This window comes from Lissotriton helveticus, chromosome 6 (genome assembly GCF_964261635.1).
Source record: "Lissotriton helveticus chromosome 6, aLisHel1.1, whole genome shotgun sequence".
In the NCBI taxonomy this organism is placed as follows: domain Eukaryota; kingdom Metazoa; phylum Chordata; class Amphibia; order Caudata; family Salamandridae; genus Lissotriton; species Lissotriton helveticus.
In genome coordinates, this window is record NC_136067.1 from 1,938,406,999 (window position 1) to 1,938,429,988 (window position 22,990).

At 45.7% G+C, this 22,990-nt stretch overlaps 1 protein-coding gene across 4 annotated transcripts in view; it reads left to right on the forward strand.

Annotated features, from left to right (window-relative positions):
- Positions 1–10,128: 10,128 nt before the first annotated feature.
- Positions 10,129–22,990, forward strand: part of PTK2B (protein tyrosine kinase 2 beta) — a 500,318-nt gene continuing 487,456 nt past the window's right edge. For 2 of the 4 annotated variants that reach the window (XM_078649937.1, XM_078649941.1), the window contains exon 1: positions 10,138–10,293. The gene's annotated coding sequence lies outside the window, so the exon portion shown is untranslated. Of the gene's footprint in view, positions 10,294–22,990 lie in introns of all 4 variants that reach the window. The other 2 variants (XM_078649940.1, XM_078649942.1) reach the window with 2 other exon arrangements.

Consider the following 22,990-nt stretch of genomic DNA (forward strand, 5'->3'; position numbering starts at 1 on the left):
TCATATACGCCGGTATATATGCTGCCTATAATGAAGCATGGAAAATCACGCAAATGGAAACTGCAGAACGAATACGAGAAATTGATTGTATTAATTTAGAGAAAGCTCTCTCTGTAGTTGACAATGGGTTAACGACTCTGTCCTCCAGAATTTATTCTTTGGACAGCATTGTGTCCTCTGCCATAGACATAATGGAACAGGACTTGCTCATGCTACAACATGGACAGTCTCAACTGCGTTCTATAATGCTACTAGGCTGGACGTTACAAAATCTTTGTTCAGGCTATGTGCCTTGGCGTCTAATCAACACCACGTCATTGTTTACTTGATTTAACCTTACAGATAAACAAATCTCTTTGGCACAGAGGGGAGCAGTTTATACAGTGCTGAGCATTGAAAAACTGGAAAGATTACCATTAACCGTTTCTGAGAAACCAGCCGTAGAATGGATAATACATAGCACCATTACGTTGCCAGTGACGATTTTCCAGTTTCAGTATTGCTTGAAACACATATCAGCAGGCATGTATGAAAGGTTGGGTAAAGAATACATGAAGTCAACCTGGGATTTACCATACAAACACAAATGTTGGAGTGGGGGAAAGGAAGTATTGCTTAGTGGTGCACAATGTAACAGCACACTAAGCGGTACACTTTTATGTCAGGGTATTAATTTACACGGAGCCTGCAATGGTTCTTCGACCAACTTATCCTGCCACCTGCGAGGTTCTCCGGCAGCAGTGATAGATCCAATTTTTAGGCAGCTTTCTAATGGGAGCTACATAATGTTGAATGATCAGAGCTGTTGTGGAATGATGCCAGGAATAGCCTATCTCGTTAGTGTGTCAGCCAGGGTCAGTTGTTGTATGCAAGTATTGTTTCCTAAAGCTAAGACAGACGGGGAGTCGCCGCTATGGCCTTCACTGAACATCTCTTCTATACGAATTGATACTTTAAGCAGAATGAAAGCCATTCTTTTACAAAAAACTGTGCCACTGACCTCGTCCAAAGAGAAGTATGATCTGCAAGTTGCAAGGTCCTCTGCAGAGATACATGCCCCATTATCAACAAACTGCCCCATACATTTAGCAGAAATGTTAGGTCGTATCTTAAACATGTCTGATACCAGTGGTATTGTACATGTATTATAGACGATTTTTTCTGGACTGTTAGCACCCTTTGAAGCAGTCCTAGGCATTTTTCCAAACTTCATGCACTCTGTGTTCGGCAGCCTGCCTCTCATTTTGGGACTCATAGCAGGAATACTATTCTTGTTCATTCTGCTCTGATATGGCAAGTCCTGTCACCAGCGATACCCAGATTACCATGGAGAACACTCTTCTGGCAATGCAGTGTCATGAGCGCATGATAAAGATTCTTGGCTTGGTTCGTTTGAGAGATTTGAATACCACGTGGTTCCTATCATTCAGACCAATCTGGCAAGATTACATCTTACCTGTTCTACGATGTCTGCTTTGTGGAGAGTAATGCGTGTTGGATGTTTTTCTAACACTCTCATCAGCACTGCCAACGGATGTTGACGGTTTGCTTGGTTCGGTAACGGCTCATGCATTGTGTTGTCGACAGCGGCTACAAATCCTGATGACGGCATTCATTGAGGTCTCACCAGCACATCCAGCTGACGGTGAGATACGTGGACCATCAGGCACACAGGTACCATCTACTGCGAACATTGCTAATGCGGCTGACGCTGACGGCGATGCTTCTCATCTGTGTACGATTTATCTTCTTAATGTAGTAGTCCAACTTTCACCTACTGTAGTAGACGATTTCTTTGCCAGCTTAGAAGATTTAATGTTTTCTCCTGACAACGAGAATAACTTTTGAAATTAGCACACAGCGTTCTATCAACTTTGAATTCGACCTTCGTTTTTCAAAACAAGAACTTCTAACTTGGGAATTCTATTTTTCTACAATTTAATTTGACTTTTTCCAAAATTGAACTTTGGCACAAAGTAATCTGCTTAAAGTATAACTATTCTTAGAGAACATGAATTCTTTGAATACTTCGAAGAAACAATATTGACCTTATCCACAAACCAAAACAGTTTATATATTCTGCTATGCAATGGTCTCAACCTCTTTTTTCTTCTGTATTTAAGAGCCATTTCATAAATGTAATTTCATGATTCATTCTGATAGCATTTCAAATGTCATACTATATGCTTTGAGTGAAACCACTGCTTTATGTACAGCACAAATGCTCATTTTTCGTGTACAACCATTAAAAAAAAAAAGATGTATTTTTGGGTGGGATTGTAAACACATGCTTTAGATATGTTTTAAATGCTTAGAATTTAGTAATGTCGAACATAATAAAGTGGAGTGGGTGTTGTGTAGCATTTTAGGACCCTAGTGTAATTTTTCCAAGTCATGCCCTTATATAGGTATGAATCACCTTGTTCTTATATAGGCATAGAAATCATAACCATATTTAGACATAGCCCTTGCAGTCCAAATACAGGCATGAACACTTCCACAAGTTCCGAAAAGCCACAACGATTTCTTGGAAAACTAATGGAGTTTTCAAAGAACTGCGATTCTTTGATGACGTTATTATGTCCAACTTTACGTCAAACTCGGCACCTTCAAGGTATAAATATGCCTACAATTGCCCTAGCAAACACATGTGGTTTGGAGCAGTTCGACTATCAACTTGCCCGACACAGCTCGCTACAGCAAGTGCAGAGGAAGCCGACCCTCCAGCTGACGAACTGAGAGAGACGCTGTTTTTTCTCTCGCCGAGAAATCCAGCTCCAGTGTTTCCAAGCTCCCCTTGCGGGGTGTTGGGAAATCTAGTCCCGAGAGAGAGATACCAGACCTCCTTCATTCTAAATCAAGGTACCAAGCTGATTAGACCCTAAGAGAAATCTTGGATAGATTCTTGCAAACAATACTAAACCTATGCTACATCTCACTTACTTCTTCCCTCATACTAGACTTTGGTTAGGTACATTGGGATAGGCGTATTTTAGAAGCACCAGTTGAGTACTTTAAGTCATTGTTATTTATGTATGTATTTTATTGCTTAGAAACCATACCATGCTTTTACAGTATTATTTTATAATACTCTACTTGCTGTACGTATTATACTTTGCAACCAGTACTACGATTGTAGCCGTTCATTTCTTCTGCATGAGAAAGAAGACAGTTCAATAAATCCTTTTATTGAAAACACCCGTCTCTCTATTTTCTCTGCACCTCTGATGAAACGAAGCATGCACGATTGACTGAGTAAAATATCTATCTATTGTTTCCACGACTCTGAAGATACGTTTTATCTTGGGGAAACAAAGTTGTCATGTTTATGTGGCTGTCAGAAACTAATCCCTTCTTGTTTATTCGAGAAAGTTTCTAGTGACCTCAGAGCTAGCTGGCACACATAATTAGGTTTAATATATTCGATAGAGACCCAGTCGACCTAAGTCCTACGTCAAATCTATAGTATATGTTATTCCAATGCGCAGTGCCTATTGGGAATATAGGAACTACACTACAAGACGTTCTCCAAGTTTACGTTTCCAGCGGATCCATTAGTTAATAGTACATTTGTCATAACAAGTTGGTTAACTTCCAGTTCCGTATAAAATAGTAAGGCTTTACCGAATTACTTGAAATGCTATATCGTTCGGAATGGAGAATGTATGTACAGAGCCAGATTGCTATTTTTCCTTTAAAAATTAGTCTTACGTTCTCATATGATGGAACTATGTAAGCGTGTAATTACGTTTAATACATCACATGGCAGTAATCCTCCTGTTTCATTTTCATTCTTGCACGACGATTACAGTTTTTATTCAGTTTTATTTTTATTTATGCTCTTAAATGGGTTTAAGTATGGAGCTTCAAAACATCTCTTTGTAAAGCAACAAGGAAATCGATCCAGATTTGTTGTTGTACCATTTGTTCTCTGTACGGTTCTCCTCTAATCTATCAAGTTGAGAATCCCCTGCAGACCATTGCAGACAATAAACAGTTTATCCAAATCAATGCTTCCTCTTTAAAAGGTTAAGTTGAGAACCAGCACAGCTGTCACCCAGTAATTGCTGGCCTCGTCCCTTAACTCTGCATTGCATACTGTCTCCTCTACGTTCTGTTTTCAAAGCCTTCCATCATTCATCCTTTCACCCTTTTACCCACCCATCATTCATCCATCCACCCTTTCACACAGCCATCTATCATTCATCCATCCACCCTTTCACCCTTCCATCCATCCATCATTAATCCACCCTTTCACACAGCCATCCATCCATCCATCATTCATCCACCCACCCTTTCACACATCCATCCAGCCATCCTTCATCCATCCACCCTTTCATCCTTCCACCCATACATCCATCCTTGATCCATCCATCCTTCCATCCATTCATTCATCCTTCATCCATCCACCCTTTCACACAACCATCCATCCATCCCTCATTCATCCACCCACCCTTTCACACATCCATCAATCCATCCTTCATCCGTCCACCCTTTCATCCTTCCATCCATACATCCATCATTCATCCATCCACCCTTTCATTCTTCCATCCATACATCCATCCTTCATCCACCCACCTTTTTACACATCCATCCATCATTCATCCATGCAACCTTTAGGACCCCAGTCACAGGTGACATGTCCTTTCACTGACACTTCCGGCTATGCGTGGGTCACAGCGACCTTCAGTTTATGCCGATTCCTGCCCGCGTCGGTGTGAGACGATAGGTGGCACAGTGTTACAAAAACTCTGGGACACTTGTCACCCTGAGAGCCCCTGTGTTTACAACTGACTGAGACTACTTCATCCCTATGTCTTCTGATAACTGCGCCCCTACCTACACTCTCCCTTTCTGTCTGTCTGCCCGTCTATCCATTTAACTATCTTCCTTTCAACCTGTGTGTGTCTGTCGATCCATCCGTCTATCTGTCTGCCTATTAATGTAACCACCCTTCCGTCTGTTTATTCGATGTCTGCCATCCTGTCAGTTTTTGTCGATCCATCCGTCTATCCGTCTGCCTATTAATGTAACCACCCGTCTGTCTGTCTATCCGATGTCTGCCATCCTGGCAGTTTTGATCCGCCCCACGTCTCTCTTACTTCGGGGGTTTCATCTCAGTTCAGCTCACTGCGATGCTGCTCTTTTCTGTTTGTAACGTAGGGGTTATTTTCTGGGTGTTTAGACAGCACTGTAGAGTCTTGTTTCTTCGTGCTGGTGCGGTCTTTGCTAGTTTTCGCCCCTGTTGTGTCATTGATCGTTGCTTCTCTCTCACCACTGGCGCCCTCTGCAACCACTACTAAGTACTAATAGTACAACTTTATTTTTCTTTATATTTCTTTTCCAATATCTCTCTCTCTCTATATATATATATATATATATATATATATATTTATAACAAAATTAATGGCTTTAATATTATTATTTATTTGGCCATACTTGCGCAGTACACTATTTACTTACACGGACTTGCGTAGTAATAGCATGCTACGTGAAGGACACTGCAATGCAAGAGATTGCGTTGTTCAGGTGTACGATGCAAAGGTTCCCGCAATGTGAAAATCGCGTTGTGATGGCACCGCAAAGTGAGAACATCATTGTAATGGGTGTTCTCCTTGGTGTATACTACTACCATATCGCAGACCACTATGTACCAAATACTGTTTTCTTCTTGGTCTATTCTTGTAGTTCCATCTGTTTCAACTTGAACTTCCTGCTGCATCATGTCTGAATCAACAGCATCATCAGCATCCCTAGAAGTGTTTTTTGAGGAGGACAGGTAGGAAGCCTACAATGTGAGGGCGTTGAAAGCTGTATGCAAAACCCTGAACGTCAAAATCAGAGGCCTCACCAGGAAGGAGGAGCTACAAAATGTGCTGAGGACATGGGTAGCAGCCAGAAAGGCCAGTGGGCGATCTGAAGTTCCAAGCGGGGCAGCTGAAGAGCCAATTCAAAGGGTGGGCTGTGCTTTTGTGAGGGGAGGGACCCTCCAAGGCAGGCGACAGTGGTCTGTCCCCAGAAGAGCTAGAGGACAGGTGAGAGGCAAGGAAGTTTGAACTTAGAAAAACTCTTGCTGGACAATGAAAGGGAAGACAACAGAATAGCCAGGAAAGAGAGAAAGATGATCTTAGATCATGAGCGTGGTATCAAGGAGCTGGAGCTAAAGAGTAGGTCCAGCACAAATGGTGGCAGCATTTCCTCAGTGCACTAAGGTAGAGTAGTACACATTCCCAAGAATGTAGGAAACGAGTACAAGAATGGAGATGACATACAAAGGTGGTTTCAGGGCCATGAGGCATCTATGCACATGAATGGGGTCCCTGAAAAGAATTGGGGGGCAGGATTGTGGCCTCATTGTTTCAGAAGAGGGGAGGGATGCCTTGTTGGCTTTGGGTATGGAGTGCAGCCTCACCTACACTGACATGAAGGAGGCCCTTCTCGCCAGGTATGGCCTCACTCCGGAGAAGTACATGGATCAGTTTAGGTCCAGTAGGAAAACTGATGAACATACTTGGTTGGAATGCGTAGAGTATTTTTGCAGCTCATTGGATGGTTGGGTGAAGGGCAGTAATCTGACTGATTTTCAGAGGCTCTACAATCTGATTGTATGGGAGCACATTTCTAGTCTATGTTTTGCAGAGTTGTGCCAGCACTTGATTGATAGTAAGCTGACTGACCCCAATAAGCTAGCTATGGAGGCAGTCCCCTGGATGAGTATCAGGGTCCACAGGAAGGTGTATGGGGGAGACTCCGCCAAAGGTGGGCAGAGCCCCCAGCCAAAGAGTGGGAGGGCAAGGGTAAAGAAAAGGAGTTCTCTAAAGGGCCCCAAACTAGTACACAGGATAAGGAATCCCATAGGTCTCTTCAGGAAAGCCTGCAAAGACAGGACCCCGCTGGTACTTTAGATGTGACCAGGTGGGTCACCTGAAAGGGGATCCCAAATGCCCCAAGGGGGCACAGCCACCCACCAGTGGGCAGTCTAAGGTGATGGCTAGTGTAGCACTTGGGGAGTAGTGGTTCCCAGAGAAGGGTGGGGATCCTTCACAAATAACCCTTGTCTCACTAGGAGACAGTGAGATGGACCAAGACAGCCAAGTGCCTGCAAACACTAAGAAGTCCAGCACCTGGGTGACCATCAATGGCAAAGGGTTGAAGCTCTCAGAGATAATGGAGCCAGTTTGACCTCAGTCCAGTGTCACCTGGTATCTGAGGTGCAAGTAGTCCCCGGGGCATTCCACACGTAGTTTCTGTAGACAACTCAGAGCACCAATGTAATGGCACGAAGTTTCCCTTCGAGTGGGGGTCTCAGGTCCCTCGAGGGTGGTTGTGAGCCCTACCATGCCTATAGATTGTCTGCTAGGTAACAACCTGGAGCAGGCGTTGTGAAAGTATGTGGAGCTCAGGTCCCACTTGGAGATGCTTGGATTGCCAGAGTGGGCATGCATAACCACTAGGCCCATTGTAGCCATCAAGGATAATCAGAAGGCCATGGGGCCTGAAACAGTGGCCAGGTGCCTGCCAATAGAAGGGGCAAGGGGCTTGGGAAATCTGCTCCTGAAGTTCCCACAGTCCCGGAGGAGGCTGACTTTCAGGGTGATGCCTTGGAACCTACAGGGGAACGAGTGGCTGAACTGTGGGACTTGTCTGAGCTCAGCCATTGGCAGCAAGAAGGGGGTCCCACCAGGGAAGAGTTCTGCAGGGAGCAGAGAGAGTGCCCTCCTCTGGAGGATTTGCAGCAGCAGGCTGCAAACCAGGCAGTTGGTGATCAGTCTGGATTCTGGATCTACTGGGAGAATGGTCTACTGTACAGCGATCCTAAGATTGCTGAGCCTGGGTCAGTCCGTGTGCTGGTGGAACCCCAGCGCTACAGGACCTTCCTACTGGGTCTGGCTTACGATGTGCCTTTAGCAGGACATTTGGGGTAAGACAAAACCTTTGACAGGATTGGCACCTACTTCTTATGGCCCCAAATGTGAAGGCAGTGTGATGCGCATTGCAGGTCTTGCCAAACTTGACAGGCGAGTGGTAAGAGTGGGAGGAAGTGTAAGGCTTCTCCGTCTGTAGGCATCCCTTTCGAGACGGTGAGGATGGACATTGTGGGGCCTCAGGATCCCCAAGACAGCCATGGGCAACAGGTACATCCTGGTCTTAGCGGACCATGCCACCCTTCACTTGAGGCTATCCCTCTCAAGACAACGACTGCACCCGTGGTGGGTCTCGCGTTAATGGGGATCTTTTCCCATGTGGGGTTTCCCAGAGACGTGGTATCTGACTGAGATACCAATTTCATATCCAGGTATATGACATCCCTGTGGGATGTGTGTGGTGTATCCTACTGGTTCACCATGCCTTACCACCCCCAAGGTAATGGTTTAGAAGAAAGATTCAACTAAACCCTGAACTGTATGATCAAGGGTCTGACTGAACCTATGAGGCGTAAGTGAGAAGTACTCTTACCATGCCTCCCCTTTGCTTACAGGGAGATAACACATAAGTCATTAGGATTCAGTCCCTTTGAGTTACTGTATGGGCACCCTGTGAGAGGCACTTTCAGTCTGGTGAAAGAAGGCTGGGAGACACCTCCCAGGAAAGCTCCACAGGAAGTATTTAGCTACATGCTGGACTTTAGAAACCAGACTGCTCCAGGAGGCTCACTCGGGCTCCAGGAGCCTCACTCAGGCGAACCTAGAAGCCAGCCATGAATAGATGAAACGCTGGTATGACTAGAATACCACCCTGGTAGAGTTTCAACCGGCCAGAAAGTGTAAGCCATGGCCCCAATAGAGTCTTGTGCTCTTCAGTGGAATTGGCCTTTTGAAGTGGTGGAGCGCAGGAGAGATGTTACCTACCTGGTGAACTTGCAAATCCCCAGGAACCGTTTGAGGGTCCTACATGTGAACCGCCTCAAATCTCACTTTGAGAGGTCTGAAGTAAGCATGCTCTTGGCGAAAGGTGATGTGGTGAGCCTCTCTCAGATCTCCTGTCTACCAAGGAGCATGATGTGTCAATGGAAGGTGTGAACCTCTCCCCTACCCTGACCCCAGAGCAGCAGCGTGACTGTCGCCAGGTGTTGGGACAGTTTTCCACCCTGTTCTCTCTGACCCCAGGTGTCTTCCACTCAAGTCCATGCACAGAGGCCTTGTCCAGGAAGAAGTCTTCCAGGTAGACACATTTGGGAGGGTTACAACCAGTGGAACTGTATGCCTCGCATAATTTGTGGTGTGAGCACACAGTGGGTTACCTATGGAAGGGCGTGGCTGCAGTGCTGCACCTTTCCACGTCCTTTCCTGGAAGGGGGTGAGGAACCTTGCATCCTCGGGGCCAGCAGCAGTAATAGTGGAAATAGAGCGCAGGAATTGATTGCAGCTTCCACACCAGGGGGGTTGCAGGTCCTCGTGGAGCGCATCCACTTTAGGTAGGGGGCATAGGCATCATCCCACCCTGCATAAATAATGCACGGTAGGTCTGCTTAGCTCACTATATGGGGGTAGCTTGTTATGGCACCTTTACATAACACAACCGCGTATGCAACGTACAAGAGTACATACAAAAAAATCACTCACTCTCAAATAAAGGCATTAGTCAAGGATAAAACAGGAAAACCCGGGAATAGAGCTCAAGAAGCCTATGATGAAACCAAAGGACTAGCACGCGGCTCCATAGGTATTTTTTATTTATTAATGTCGATCATATTTCACCATAGCAGCAGGCTGGCAACCGCACCCTTACAAGAGAAAATCAAGGAAAGTGAATCCAGGCATGTGGGCGCACTGGGTGTTTATAAAGCATCCCTGCGCGCGCTGCGTGCGTCAGCCGAGGCACTGCACGCGGTGCGCACACACAGCACCTGTACGCACGGGCACTGCACGCGGTGCGCACACACAGCACCTGCACTCCTGGCGGGCGGCGCCCGTGCGCACTGAGGGGCAACTTGTGACCAGAAGGGGCACGGCTCGCGCACACGCTGCCGCTCTAGTGCTCGGCTTTATTTGTGCCCGGAGGCAGCGGGCACGGCTTCCTGTGTGCGCCTCCTGCCTGCACCTCAGCGGCTGTGGTAAGTGTGAGTGTTCATTTTGAGGAAGTGTGCGGCGCACGCCGAGGGTGGGGTTAACGCAGCGGCCCGCCCTCCCCTTCGCCTCCTCGGTGGAGGAGGAGGGAGAGGCGGCGGCAGTGTGCAGTGTCTTCACCTGCCAGCATTGCACATACCAAGGGAGAAGGAGCGACCGGGAGCGCGTGGAAGGAAGGCAGGGGCACGGAGCGCACCGGCGGGGGCAGGCGGACACCCCTTTCCAGGTACGTGCGTGCTCCCTTCTTTTAAACGGATGGGTTGTGTTTTTTTCTGCTGTTTGTGAACGTTATTCGTGTTACTGTAAGCAGAGAGCGCCTCCTGACCCCTGGACAAACTCGCAGATTACTTGTCAACATCTGGGAAGTCCAAACTGCAGGGACCGGTGGGTGTGTCTCCAGCGCCCCGCAGCGGGGCAGGCCGGTCTCAACCAGGGACAGGCTGCTGGAAGAGGCATGCAGTTGGGGCAGGAGGCTGGCATCGGACCCCTTCGCATTGGCAGGTTGGCAGCACCTGGGCAGCCTGGCGCATGCAGCCCCGGAGGGCACACGCTCAGAATCCGGAAGTGAGCGCCAGGGAGGCTGCCCTGCCCGGGTGTGCGACCGCGCGGCCTCTGTGCACAGATCACATTGCATCGAAGCACAAAAGGCTGTTTACTTTTTGAGTGTGCTCACTTCTCTCACCGCCTCTGTTTTCATAGCCCAGGGGGCTGGAAAGAGGAGGCTGGAATCTCTCTGGTGGCAAGTGCAAAGAAAGACCGAGGAATTCTTCTTAAGCAATCAATCGGAATGCAGCGGCATTTTTCTAGTGAGGGTGCAAAAAGTCCTACCTTGGGGCTATGAGCAAATTTCCAATTTGCACTGCCCTTTTTAAAAGGTCCCTGGGAGATCCAGAAATCCTAATGCTGAACTGTCCCCAATGGAACTGTCTCAACAAGGGACCTATATGGTCTGAAAGCTAGCTAACAAAACTATGGTATGGCCTAATAAAAGAATGTCAGCAAAATTCTTCTTTGTGCTCAGAAACCACTTTTCTTCTATCTGCTACGCTAGTTTTTTCCCCCACGCTTTCGGGTTTCTGTGGGAGTGTTGTACTGGGCAGAATATGTTAATATCCAAATTTGCTGTAGTGTTCCACGGATCACACATGTGGGCACGGGCGATACTGTCCGTCCCAAATACTTCCCTTCTCTGCCAACAAAACCGTGCAACTTTTTTAACTGTGATGGTTATGTAGGAACTGCAATAAATGCTATGTTTTTTCGCAACTGATTTGCCAATACTCATACAGTGCAGTAACTGCTACATGATTTTCCAAACTGACATCCTTTATATTTTCCATAGAAAGCTAGCATTTATTGAATAACTTGGACAGATGTTATAAGGTGCTATAAGGTGCAGCTTCCAGGCACTGCGGCGAAGAAGGCAGTAGAAAATGTCTCAAGTTAGAATTGGAGAGGTAGTCCTTCAGAAGAGCTAAAGTTTTTAGGAAGATGGCTTCCACCTGCTGATATTTTGTTTTGGAATATTTGCTTGATTGTGCCGTCTCTCCTGCTGAAATGATTCGCATTTGGTATCTTCACAATGGGCTGCCCTGCAGTGAAACAGTAATTCAGTGTCTGTATTAGAAACACAACTGACCGCCATGGTATCTGCGCGATCATTGGTTAAAAAGCACAAACATGCTGCAAACTGGATATTTTCCAGGCTCCTGAACAATAGGTGTTATTACTACCCAGCTCGCTGGATCAATCTCCAAGGATAGAAGTCTGGGATGCTTTGCTGTAATTTTCATCTTTGGCTTGCAGGTTTACTAAGAGGCGATCTAATGATATATCTTCGACCCCCTGTAGATCCATAAGTTATACATGACGTATATTGCATTTAATCAACTGATACAGTACATTTATTACTACTATATATCAAATTCGGACGTCATTTAGATTTTGTCTTTTAATATGAACATAAATGCAGAAATTCCTTAGACACTGGTCCACAGCGATCACAAACAATACTTTGGAAGTGAACCAAACTCTGAAGGGGGGGAGGAATGATACACACACTGTCCATTGCTGTAACTGCCGACATTTCGGAAGTGTTTCCCTAGACAAAAAGCAGAATGGATTGGCAAGGAACATTATACTGTTTAAGGTACATATTTTTCAGGATAAGACAGACATTTTGTAGAAGAGATGTGGTGTAGTGTGGAAATGTTTGGAAGGTGAAGATATAGTTTCGAATCCTGGCTTCGGCCCTTGACCAAATGCACCTTGTGAACCTGGGCACATCACTACCACTACACACCGCTCTGCCTGATATTGTAAATATGTGTAATGTTAAAGTGATACATTCACAACCCCGTGTTTCCAGCACCTCCTAGTTCTTGTGATCCGTTCTCTGCTGGACCCCACGCTCATGATACTCTGTGGCCCGTCCTCCTGTCTGAGGCTAGCCACTAAGTGGGAATATGTTCTCTCACTCGGTTTGCTACTAGGGCCGAACTGTACAAAGCAGCCTCTGGCACCAGCATTTTTTGGGAGATCACTCCATCCACACAGCTGCTTTTATTCCCTCCCCCTTGCCCCTCCCCCTTTCACCCTATATATTCTAGGCAGGTGATTTCCATCATGACAGTGTGCCAAGGCACTTTGCCCAAAAGGCAACACTGGCATAAGGGGCAACAACCTGCGGGTTTGGAGAGTCTGTGCCACAATGCTTGTGTGTGCGTACGCCTGGGTGTGTGCGAGAAGGATACTTATATTTCTAAAGCAGTCCCCCCGCCCCCCAGGAGTACCTTTTATTGTAATTCCTGAAAAAAATGCCATTGCTACGCAGATGATGACCATCCTTGGCATGTAGTAGCTGTCACTACCACACAGTGCCGCTCTTTTGTTTACTGTGCCATGCCTTGCGTGAAGAAGGCCACCCCTGGCATCTGATAACATATGATGATGCCGTCATTATTGACCTATAGAACCCGTCCATGGTATATGATGTGGAGAAAATTCATATACAAAAGCTTCTATTTGAGGAAAAATGATTTTGTTTTCAGAAAACAACAATCCGATGTTTAGGGGAATTGGTCAATTGTCTTAGTCAAAATTAAATAGTGTGTGTGTGTGTGGGGGGGGGGGCTTGTGGGAGATAATGTCTTTTCAGAGAATCACATGTTTTATTTGGTGAAAAGGTGTTTATTGGGCCAGGTTGTCTTTAGAGCCCAAAATAAGTGTTTTTTTACCCAGAAAATGGGCAGTTAGTGTTTATCAACAAAAAATGAATTTATATAAGGATATTCAGAGCTGATGTGTGATTACTAATATATTCTGACATTAGAAGGAAAAGTGCTTGTTATGGTATACTTTCTTTTTATTAATGTTAGGGTCTACTTTTCTTTGCATCACTGTGCCAGGGAACATGCACTCTCTGTCTTGGTGATTCCTTCATGACTCTTCTGGAGGCATTTTATGATCTATAATGATATGTGTTTATTGAATGATTATCGATGCACGGCGGACACTGTAAAATTAGTGTAACCTATGCCTGCTGTCCGAACCTGTCCGGTGTCTGCAGTCTGCGCCTGGAATACCTGTGGGCTACAGAGATATTGCTCTGTTTTGGGCTGTAAAGTCTATGTCACCTTTGGGCAACTTTACAGGATAAAGGCGCAGATTGTGAGATCCGTGTGACTTTTTATTTTGACATCCTGTATCTCGCAAGGACATTTTCAGTTTTAAGACGGGGAAGGGTGGGAGGGAAAGTCATGTAAAGTGTAAGGTAGAAGCTAGAGAGATGGTTTGTACATTCTGAAAAATGATGAGCCACGTCCAATGCCACACATGCGCAGCGGACGCGCCTAAGGAGCGCCAAAGGAAAGCCCATCTGCGTCCCGGAGGCGGACGGGAGCAGACGAGGTCGGGTGGGGCGATCTTGTCCGGGGTAAAATGTTATTATACACCCGGGATGAACTCTTTGCGCTAAGGGACAAGGGGAAAGATTGTTGTATTGTATTTCCCAAATATCGTAGGGTCAAAGGGCGTTGTCCTAACCGTGGATGGCTACCAAGTAAGGGCTTCATTTCTACTCCTAAATCCATTCCCAACAAGAGTACTTGCTTACTCCTAAATACTAGGTCTCTAGGAAAGCATGCTCTAGACCTCTACAACCTGCTGTCTGACACCAAGCCCACCTGTCTTTTCCTGACTGAGACGTGGCTAGGGGAATGTTCGGGCCCTGACATAGCCTCGGCTCTCCCTTCTGACTATGTGATCTTGAGGAAGGACAGAACCAAAGGCAGAGGCGGGGGTGTTGCGTTGGTAGTGGATAAGTGCTTTGCGTGCTCTATCATTCCCACCGACGACATTCAGGGGTGCGAAACCATGGGTTTTTCGCTGACACTGTCCCCTTATCAATCTTGCTTGGGGCTTTTGGTCTACCGACCTCCAGGTCCCATAGGTCGTTTCCATGAAGAGCTCCACTCAGTGGTCTCCGCTCTATGCGTTAGAACACAGCATTGTCTGCTTTTAGATGATTTTAATATCCATATGGATAGGGAGGAGGAGGCAGACACTATTAAACTCAGTGATACTACCACGTCGCTTGGACTCTCTTCGTGTCTGGCTGCCCCTACCCACATTAAGGGCCATATGTTTGACCAAGTGTTCTCTACTGTTCCATTAGACACCTCCCCTCCCTTACCTGTTCTGTGGTCTGACCACTTCTTAGGGAATTTTCAAATCACCCACGTTGATAGGCACCTCGGAGTGGGTTGTTTCGTCAGGGGCAGAACTCCAGAGCTTTCCACCTGGTCTCTCCTGACATGCTGGCACAAGCTCTATTTACTAATCCCTGCCAGCGGTCAGGTTCACGTTAGACTGATCTGAAACATCTGCAGACATGGCTTGCTCAACGGTTAGACGAACTTGCCCCGGTCCATGCGGACCATAAGAACTCGTCTCGGGCATCTGCCCCTTGGTTTTCTCCTGCCTTGGCGGAGAAGCGGCGGCAGTGCAAAAAAGTTGAAAGAGCGTGGTGTCGACACTACGATCTGGCTTCTAAGGAGGAATATAGGGAATCCATCAAGGAATACCATCGCGATATCATCTTGGAAAAAAATCCTATTTCGCAAGAAGAATCGAGGAAGCGACTAACTCTTGTAAATAAATTTTCCTGATAGTTAAGGAATTTACCTCTCCTTCTCTGTGTATGCCGAAGAGCTCTCAATGGAAAGCTGGGTTTCTGAGCTAGCGGACTTTTTCGCAAGCAAAATAAAAACCATTTAGGCCACCTTCTCATCACTGGGTGCGGCGGCTGCTCAGGATGCGGCGCTGCCCCCACCGATTCCAATTGAGGAGAACCCGACTCTCTCATGTTTCCCTCCCCTCTCCCCACAAGCCTCTTTGGGTCTCCTCACGCAACTAAATTCTAGTTCCCCTTTGGATGATTGTCCGGCGAAATTCTGCGCCAAAGTCGCACAAGTAATCAACCCCTTAGTTAACCCGGTGCTTAACCTATCTCTTAGTACAGGGGTGGTCCCCCAGGCCTGGAAACAGGCCCTTATCGTGCCACTCCTGAAGAAGCCCAATCTGGACCCCACGGCCCATGTCAACTATAGGCCTATCTCCCTTTTGCCGGCTTTCGCAAAGATTGCGGAGAAACACGCTCACCGGACTCTTTCAAATTTCCTAGAGGCTAATAACCTCCTGCACCAGTCACAGTCGGGCTTCCGGTCCAATATGAGTACTGAGACGGCGGTGCTGGAAGTCACGGAGTACATCAAAGAAATCTTGGACTCTGGGGGCATGGCAATGCTGGTCATGTTAGATCTGTCAGTAGCTTTTGACACCGTCCCCCACGGCCGTCTCCTTTTAAGACTCCAGGAGATTGGTCTTAGGGGGACGGTGTATAGTTGGTTTGAGTCTTTTTTAGCTGACCGCCAACAAACGGTCTGGGCCCCACCTTTCTCAGCCACAGTGCCGTCATTGGAGGTAGGAGTTCCCAAGGGCTCAATTTTGAGCCCGACTCTTTTTAACATCTATATGGCCCCTCTGGCAGCACTGGCAGAGTCCTTTGCAGCCCGGATCGTGTCATACGCTGACGTCACCCAGCTCCTCTTCGCTTGTGACAGAAACTCGGGCTTTGATGGGGAGAGCATCCGTGGTTGTCTTGAGGCTGTATTCCAATGGTTCCAACAGAACAGCCTTAAGTGCAATTCCGACAAGTCGGAGGTGCTTTCCTTTGGGTGTCCTCCGGACCCGAATTGGAAGTCTTGGTGGCCGGTGGACATGTTTCCCCCCTCCGTAGCCTCAACGGTAGCCAAGAATTTGGGAGTGCAGGTAGACACTGATCTTTCCCTGAAACCACAGGTGCTTGGCCTAGTGGGTAAATGCTTTGGCCTCCTGAAAATGCTCAGGAAATTCCAGCCCCTTCTGTCTCTGGACCACAGAAGAATTACTGTACAGGCACTGATAGGCTCCCGGTTGGACTACGCCAACGTGCTTTACCTTGGCCTCCCGGACTTCCTCCTAACGCGTCTTCAAATTGTCCAAAATTCTGCAGCGCGTGCAATATTTGGCCTCCAGAGGTGATCGAGTGCCAGTGACCTCTTAAAATCCCTGCACTGGCTGCCAATCAGAAAGCGCATTACCTTCAAAGCGCTCACTTTGGCTTTCAAGGCACTTCATGACACTGGTGCCCAGTACATCAGCAAACGGATAGGGTTCTACCAGCCATCTAGGGCACTCAGGTCAGCTTCTCTGGCCTTGGCCGCTGTTCCAGCTATCAGGCGGGCCCGGTGTGGCGGCCGCTCTTTCCAACGTTTGGCACCACAGTTGTGGAATGCTCTGCCTCGGTCTCTGACTAATGTCAACCTTTTGGCATTTAGGAAGAATCTCAAATCATGGCTGTTTGTTCAGTAGTTTCTTTTCGGCCTGGCTCTCCCGCTCCACACCGCTTTGGTTTTTTTTTAGCGCCGGACACTCCTCGGAGTAGCTGAACGCTATATAAAACAAATTTTAACATAACATAAGGCATTTATTTGTACGGTCTGCAAATCTATAGGTTTTTCGCTAATTTTTTAGGACTATTGTGTTATAAAATGTACTATTCGGCCCAATTTCTTAAACAAGTATTTGCAATGCAATAGGTCTCGCATTTGCGAGAGTTTAAGCTATTGGCATTGTAAATGACAATGCCTTTTATTTATATGTTTTGATAATTAACATAAATAAAAGGCATTCCCATTTACAATGCCAATAGCTTAAACTCTTATAAATGCGAGACCTATTTCATTTCAAAGAAACGACGGCCGTTGTCCCGGGCTGCTTGGAAAGTGAAAGGTGCCTGGAGCGCTGAATGTTGCAGGAAAGCATCCCGTGCCTGTAGTAGGAGAAATTAATTAAAGAAAATAGTGCTTACAGACTAAATAAGGCATACCATGTATCAACCGAAGTACAAGGGCCAGTCCTTATGGGAGGTTACAAATGACGACAAAGTGGTACTAATGAGGGAATAACAAGCCTTCTAATGCATCATAAGCCAGCATTCACAAAGGATAATGATAGAAGCCAATGAAAAACATGGGCGGAGAGTGGCAGAGTTTCAAATCCATACTCGAATACAGCATGCTTCGTAGAGCAGCGCACGCGCTGACCGGGGTAGACCAAAAAACATAAAATATATATATATATATATATATATATATATATATATATATATATATATATATATACATATATATATATACATATATATATATATATATATATATATACATATATACGAACACGAGTTGCCTCCAAAAGAGATTGCCACACCCGGTAAGTTTAAGTCCTTTTATTCAGGGAAGCACAACAGCATTGCAACCAGCGTCTTCAAAGCACTAATGTTGAAGCCAAACGCGTTTCGGGCGTACCATCGCCCTTGATCACTGGCAAGAAGAGAGAGCAGTTGAGGCAAATCACGCGCACATTATATCTCCCGCCCCAGTGGCCGTGTGCGCAGGTGTATCCTGGTACTTGTGGTTTGCCCAAGTCAATGCACGCCCCAGTGGGCTCCGCTCTCCCTTCCAAATTTTACATTTCAAAACCCCAGTGGGCATGCTAGGAGCAGTCTGTGTTGCATGCCGTGTCCATACAACTCCTCCGATCGGCTTACCGTTCTCACAGTGTCCTTAATTATCGACGTTGCAGACCCGCTCTCTCCAGCAGTGGGGCTCTCTCGCGGCCAGGCCAGCCGCTAAACATACGAACACGAGTTGCCTCCAAAAGAGATTGCCACACCCGGTAAGTTTAAGTCCTTTTATTCAGGGAAGCACAACAGCATTGCAACCAGCGTCTTCAAAGCACTAATGTTGAAGCCAAACGCGTTTCGGGCGTACCATCGCCCTTGATCACTGGCAAGAAGAGAGAGCAGTTGAGGCAAATAACGCGCACATTATATCTCCCGCCCCAGTGGGCGTGTGCGCAGGTGTATCCTGGTACTTGTGGTTTGCCCAAGTCAATGCACGCCCCAGTGGGCTCTGCTCTCCCTTCCAAATTTTACATTTCAAAACCCCAGTGGGCATGCTAGGAGCAGTCTGTGTTGCATGCCGTGTGCATACAACTCCTCCGATCGGCTTACCGTTCTCACAGCGTCCTTAATTATCGACCCACTGCTGGAGAGAGCGGGTCTGCAACGTCGATAATTAAGGACGCTGTGAGAACGGTAAGCCGATCGGAGGTGTTTTATGGACACGGCATACAACACAGACTGCTCCTAGCATGCCCACTGGGGTTTTGAAATGTAAAATTTGGAAGGGAGAGCGGAGCCCACTGGGGCGTGCATTGACTTGGGCAAACCACAAGTACCAGGATACACCTGCGCACACGCCCACTGGGGCGGGAGATATAATGTGCGCGTGATTTGCCTCAACTGCTCTATATATATATTTTTTTTTTATTTGTATGTTTTTTGGTCTACCCCGGTCAGCGCGTGCTATATAATATATATTCAACACAAAGTTCCGGCAGGGACGCCACTCCCGTTTCGCTGTTTCAGTCACAGCTTGTTCACGGGTAAAGTTTCACCGATACAGTGTTACATTTAAAGTTGATTTAATGTTGAAAATGCAACAGTGGGCGTGGCTTAACCTCGTTCATTATGCCAAAAACGGCAAAACTACCTTCCATGGAAATACTGTTCTGCCCAAGTGGGTTTAAACATTTATAATCAGACGGACAAAAACTTATGTCATACTGTAAACTAGTGCCACAACTTGCTATCAGCTTCCAACATTATAATGCATTGAAAATAAAGTCATGCTCAAGTGAGCATAAATATATTTTATCTTCCGGATCTTCAACTCTGTCAAACAATTCTTTCTGCAATGGAAACAACATATAATTTCTAATTTAGTACCAGAGGAACTCTCTCTTAGGGAATTAAAAACAATCAGTTAAAAAACATATCTGTTCCTTGAAAATGTTTAAACCCACTTGGGCAGAACAGTATTTCCATGGAAGGTAGTGTTGCCGTTTTTGGCCGTATTTGCATTTTCAACATTTAATGTTTATTACAATTATGTGTTTATTTAAAACTTACGGACTTACACTGCACAAGACGTATGTAATAGCAATGGAGTCTTTTCACTGTTTCTATTGAATGAAGGCGGAACTAGTCTCTATCACTTTAAATGTAACACTGTATCGGTGAAACTTTACCCGTGAACAAGCTGTGACTGAAACAGCGAAACGTGTTGGGCACCCATTGCACAATTAATAAAAGCGTTTAAAGAACAGAGACCGCGGCACCAGTGTGGATTTATTTACATAAACTGGATTTGTGTTGGATATATATATATATATATATACACACATATATCAAAAGCCATACTCTGGGAGGGGTAGTGTTAAATGGATAGTCATAGATGCTCTGTGCCCGTGTAGGCAGAGGTAAGATCGCTGCCCAACCTGGCACAGGGTGTCTGGGGGGCTGGGTTAGTGCAGTGGTTCTCCTGATGGTCTCAGCGGCGGCTGCATGAGCAGCAGCCGACTCTGGTGCGGTGCTGCACCTGCAAGGAGCACAGGGGGTTCTCCATGTGGTGAGGACTGCATCAGGGGGTGGAGTCTCACAGTGTGGCCAGAGGCCCCTGGAGCATTAACCGCATGCGCGCTAGCGGTATTCCCGCTGCGCGCTGCAATTTAAAAAACCCCGCGTTACATGACGAGCCCACCTCGTCATCAGCGTAGGGCACGTTACGCATGAGCGCCGAAGGGGTTAAAGGTGTCGCCATGGTCAGGGAGGAAGCCTCGCTTGCTTGAGGGATAGAGACAATGTTTTCAGGCTCCCGAATTTGCCCAATATAAATGCTGCTCTTTGTAATTTGTTTTAAATTATTTTAATTGGGGTAAGGACAGCTGTTTCCTCTTTCGGTTTGAGTGTTTCTTTGCCCAGTTCTGTAACAGGTTGTTTCTAAATTGTGCTTACAGTTTGTTGCGTCCTCTGTTTTTTGCAAGAAGGCTTAGGATAAAGCCATTTGGAAATTCTTTGCCAGACAAGTCCCTGTTTTTATTAAATTTTGATGAAACAGGGAAACGATTTTTTTTAAAGTTAGTATGCTTTTAGCTTCTGCTGTTTTTTTAGTAACTGGCTGTTTATAATTTAAAACTGTTTAAGAGATATGCTTCACTGTTAAATATTCAGTAAAGATTGTTTAAAACAATCTAACGTACAATGGCCTATCATCGAGGTGGATGGGAAGCGGGTCAAAGGTTCTGAGATGTCATCATTGGTCAAGTGGGTGTGGTTTAAGATGTTACCGCCACAACCCTTAGGATTGAGGTGAAATTACATCACCAAACAACCTTTCATCCATTCATGGCTGACACAATGAATATTGTTACAAACGTGTGGAAGTTTGTAGCGCATTGTTACAGATGTAACCGCCATGAAGCGCTTATAATAGCAATGCTTCTTTTCATTCCTCAGGATTGGTGGCTGTGCATTGCTATCTAAAAATAGTTTTAAATGTTTTTTTATTTTAAATTAAAAGGTCACTGTAAAAAATCCCACTCAGGCCATGTTCCAAGGATCTACAGTAACTTAAGTCAGTCGTAGGGAATCTCACATCTTCTTCTCTAAAAACCATCTGAAACTCATGAAATAGTTGCACCTACCTGCCTCCTCTCCCTCCTCCTGACCCTTTAAGCAGAAGAGGTGAGGATGGACGTGTTCAAACCACTGGTCCTCAGTTATCCTCTCGATTTAGTTTCTTCCTCATCCCCTCACACCACTTTCTAATTCATAGCATTTATTCTTGCTAATAATCAAAGTATGTATTTTTGCGTGCTGTCACCATCATTTAGTTATATGATGTTAAAAGTAACTCAGACTGAACATTTTTTACTTTCCCGGTTCAAACCTACATGTAAACTTGCGTAAAACTGAAAGCCTTGCAGCTAATGCCAGACCTATTGACTTTGCCTATGCTTGTTTGAATATTGGCTTTTGTCAAGTCTTTCCTCTTTCCATGCAGAAACGTTTGGATTTCATTTCTCCAGTCACCCTCTATTGTCTTTTGATTCATCCACTCTGAACACCTGTTAGATAACTCCTTTGTTAATGTTAATGTTATCGATATTTCTATAGCGCAAACTAATACCCACGAAGGTGTCCTGGCGCTGCATTTGATGTCCTAAAGAGATTACTAACCGGGGTCATAGGGAACATACAGCCTGATTCATCAAGCCGAAATCAGCTTGCAAAGGGCCAGATTCTGAGAATCTGGCCCTTTGCGAGCGCTATTTTTGCATTTGGGATTCATCATCCCAAATGCAAAAATCGGTAATAGCGATTTCGCTATTTTGCGGGGAATTACATTTAAGGAATCTCTATTTGAGATTCCTTAAATGCAATTCATCATCCATTTAAAAATTGCGAATTCGCAATTTCGGCCCGCTATTTACCGCGAGGTCAAACCTCGTGGTAAATAGTGAAAACTTAGAAAAATGCTTTTAAAAGCAATTTTCTAAGTTGCATGTTGGACACACACATGTCCTTTGGACATGTGTGTGCGCAACACCTGTTTCAATTTGCATTTAAGGGGTGCTACAGGGGAGTTATTCCTTATTTGCGATTAGCAATTTGCTACTCGCAAATAAGGAACATGTAGGAATCGCAATATTTATTGCAATTCCTACATGAATCCCGTTTTGCAAGTCCTTAATAGCGATTCGTTATGAATCGCTATTAGGGGCTCGCAAAACGGGAGAATGATGAATCAGGCTGTATCAGAGTAGCAAATTGCTAATCGCAAATAAGGAATAACTCCCCATTCATTCCTATGGGCCAAAAGGCCCATAGGAAAGAATGGGGAGTATTCCTTATTTGCGATTAGCAATTATGCAATCGCAAATAAGATAGCGATTTAAAGGGTGCCAGGGGTGTCCAAAGGACACCCTGTAGCACCCCTTAAATGCAAATTGAAACAGGTGTTGCGCACACACATGTCCAAAGGACATGTGTGTGTCCAACATGCAACTTAGAAAATTGCTTTTAAAAGCATTTTTCTAAGTTTTCACTATTTACCACGAGGTTTGACCTCGCGGTAAATAGCGGGCCGAAATTGCGAATTCGCAATTTTTAAATGGATGATGAATTGCATTTAAGGAATCTCAAATAGAGATTCCTTAAATGTAATTCCCCGCAAAATAGCGAAATCGCTATTACCGATTTTTGCATTTGGGATGATGAATCCCAAATGCAAAAATAGCGCTCGCAAAGGGCCAGATTCTCAGAATCTGGCCCTTTGCAAGCCGATTTCGGCTTGATGAATCAGGCTGATTATTCCCTGCCCACTTCTCCAGATTTCTTCTCCCCGTGCCACTTTCCCATGCATTTTTCAAAAATCCTACTTCACTCTCTACTGACATCCAATTTATCTCCTTTCTCC